This window comes from Lucilia cuprina, chromosome 5 (genome assembly GCF_022045245.1).
Source record: "Lucilia cuprina isolate Lc7/37 chromosome 5, ASM2204524v1, whole genome shotgun sequence".
NCBI classification, from domain to species: domain Eukaryota; kingdom Metazoa; phylum Arthropoda; class Insecta; order Diptera; family Calliphoridae; genus Lucilia; species Lucilia cuprina.
This window is the reverse complement of record NC_060953.1, coordinates 43,170,508-43,174,280: the sequence shown is the minus strand read 5'-3', so window position 1 is coordinate 43,174,280 and position 3,773 is coordinate 43,170,508.

Here is a 3,773-nt window from a genome sequence, read left to right as displayed (position 1 = left end):
GTCTAGTCTATAGTCTAGTCTATAGTCTAGTCTATAGTCTAGTCTATAGTCTAGTCTAAAGTCTAGTCTATAGTCTAGTCTAAAGTCTAGTCTATAGTCTAGTCTATAATCTAGTCTATAGTCTAGTCTATAGTCTAGACTATAGTCTAGTCTATAGTCCAGTCTATAGTCTAGTCATAGTCCAGTCGCATTCTTTTCATGTTATTGTTAAATGGATAACGACTTTTATTATTACAATTAAACATTGGAAAACCCCAGCAACAATATGCAATCAAAATAACTTTTAAAACTATTCTTCCGTATTTTAATTTTATTCTCTTAAAAGAGAGATGAAAATTGTTTTGGCGCTATTTTCAAATAATTGCAAATATATTTTTTACCATCAACTTTATTCCAAAATAAAACAAGATAATTTTTTCCTTACTTCGTTTTAATCAAAAAATTCAGTCACAATGTCACATTGAATGCATTGATGAATTGCATACAAATGCAACTGCATAGGTGTGTTTGTGTGCAAAAACCAAAACCTGAATCAAACCCCAAAAACAAAGTGTGTTAGTGAGCAAAATGTTGTATTTTTTTATTTTTTGGACATAAACTCAAAATCAACAAGTAAAAAATACTGCAAATTCTGCCGTTTAAAAGTTACATGTTATGTTTAACAGCGCATGTTGGGAATACCCCACAAGGTTTTATTTTGGGTAAAAACCAAAACTCAATTACCAAAGCTTTTTTAAAAAAAAAAAAACTAAGAATAAATAATAATATTTGAGGAAATCAGAATTGGCAAATAATACTTAATAATGAAACGAAAATAAGTCTGTGTTTTAAACAAAATATCAAATAACAATTTAAGTGCAAAATTGTGTAGACAAAGAAAAATACATATAAATAAAAATGTATTAATATTAAAACAATCTCTTGTGTTTTTTCTCTCTATTTCTGTTGATTTTTATGTCTGATTGTTATTCAAGTGGGATTTTCCAGTTTAACTATTGCATGAATGGTTTTTCTTTATTTTAACATTTTAAGACAATTTCCTTTGGTTTTTTTCTTATTTGATGTGGTTGCATGTTAGATATCCGCATTTACAAAGTTTAAGAAATAGAAAAATGAGGCTTAAAAGCCTTGATAAAGTAGATTTATTTTTAGCTTAATTTGGTAATAATATTTTGTTAAAGATTACAACATATTTAACGAGACTATAATCAATGAAGCGTAGGTGTTCTTGGCTGAATATTTTTTTCAATTTTTTTTTTTTTAAATTTAAAATCAATGTTAAGTTTTTCTTTTTTTATGACAATTTGAATGTTAAATATTTGATATTTTGTGCAAATATCTTATTACAAAATTTGACAAACTAATAATACCAACAACAAAATTATAACCTTGTTACTGTTTTTGTTTTCAATATTAAAGTCTAGTGTATATTTTAGTGGTTATTGCCTTTTCGGTTAAAGAGAATAAAATAAACAAATATTTATTATTGACTTTAATCTTAATGCCGCTAATACATATATATGTATGTAATATGTACCCTACATGGATAATGTTGTATTGAGATTTACTTAGAAACAGCTGAACTTAAAGAAAAACACTTTGTTATCCTAATGAAACTTTTACATTTAGTTGTTAACGTTAAATTAATGAAAAGTTTTATTAATGAAACATTTTGCATAATTGTTAGGAATGTTACGTTAATATAACAACTCATGTAAAATTGATGCTTTTTTACATTTCTTAGTGTCATCGATGCTATGAAACTTTTTACGTTAATACAATGTAAAAGTTTAAAATAAATGTGTATCTAATTAAGTTTTTTAATATAAAGAGTTAAAATGACAAATTCTAGTTGTTTTTGGGTAAATTTTTCATTTCATAAATGAACGAGCTCATAGTATAAACGAAACAATATCAATGACAAAATTCATTATATAAATGTAAATTTTTCATTACATTTTCTTTATTGTGTTTGTATTAGAGAAGCTTTGTCATTAAAGCAATAAAAAATTCATTGTATATATTCTAAAGTTTCGTAATATTAATGAAATATTTCATTATATTCACGAAACAAAGTGCTCTCCTTAATTTTCTTCGATTCGTTATAAAAAACCTGGTTTACATTAATGAAATATATAATTGTATTAATGAAGCTTTGTAAGAAAACTAATAAAGTTTCGTAATGTTAATTAAATTTTTCATTATATTAACGAAAACAAAATTGAAAAATAAAAATTTTTATTCATTTTATAAATGAAACATTTTCATTATTTAAAACAATGTAAATCTTGCTTTTCTCTGTATGTATTGTAAAGTTTTGTAACATCAATGAAATAATTCATTATATTAATGAAGCAAAAATATGAAATAAAAGCTTTCCTTCATTTTATTGATGAAACATTTTTATTCGCTATAAAAATGTGAAACCTGCATTACATAAATGCAAGATATATTTGTATTGTTAAAGGGTTGTCAACGAAAACTTCATGGCATATATATTAAAGTTTCGTAATATCAATGAAATATGTCATTATATTAACTAAACAAAATTGTATTATAAATCATTTCTTTAATTTTATAAACAAAATGTTTTCATTCATTCGAATAATGCAAATAAAGCTTTACATAATTTCACATTAATTTCATATATTCGTAACATCAATGAAATATTTCATTATATTAACTAAACAAACTAAAATAACGGTTTCATTCATTATAATGAAACATTTTTGTATTAATGAAACTTTGTCATTAAACCAACAAAAAAAAAATACATTGCATATGTTCTAAAAATTCATAACATCAATGAAATGTTGCATTCTATCAACAAATCAAAGAAAAGTAAATAATTTTCTTTGTATTTTCTTCCCAAATTAAAATCGATATAAAAAAACTTTCAAAATATTTCTTCAACCAAGTCGGTGATGTTGGACCGTTTAGTTATTAACTTTGTTTTTATTTTGCTATGCATCATTTTTTCTTTTTTTTGACACAATTAAATTAACATACATTTCAAATAAGTTTCGAAATTTACAACAAACACAAATTCGCACGCTTTTGGCTAAAATTTATACATTTAATCGAATATCCAAAAGGTAAAAACTCAATATTAATTAACAAATGTTGTGATGATTGAGCTGATTGAATAAAGATGATTTGGTAGCTATAAATATGATTCATTCATAAATTGCCAAACTAATTTTAAACGAATGATTTAGTGTTCAATCTGTTTTGTTAAAATTAATTAATAATAAAAATATTTGCAATTCGTCTTTTCTTTTCTGATTTTATTTCTTTTAACAAAAGAAATGTGCAAATAAAATAAAGTTTAAAGAAATAAAAATCATAAGAGTTTAAATACAAATGAACTCAAGTGTAAAATTTTTATAACAAAACACATTGTTGCAAGTGAATTTTAAATTATTTTTTTTTTATTTTTATATGTTTCTTATGTTGTTTAATATTTTACATTTAAACGATTTTCTTTTAAATGTGCAATGCGAGTAAATAAATTTTATAGTTGGTATACTAAATAAATTGGGAGGTTAGATACGAATAAGGCACGATGACAAGACTATGACAAGACAACTTCAGGACTATAAAAAACAAGATCATGGCAAGACTATGCCAAAACTATGAGAAGGCTATGACAAAACTATGACAAGACTAAAACAGGACTATAGCAAAACTATGACATGACTATAACAAGACTATGACAAGACTATAACAAGACTATGACAAGGCTATGACAAGACTATGACAAGACTATGACA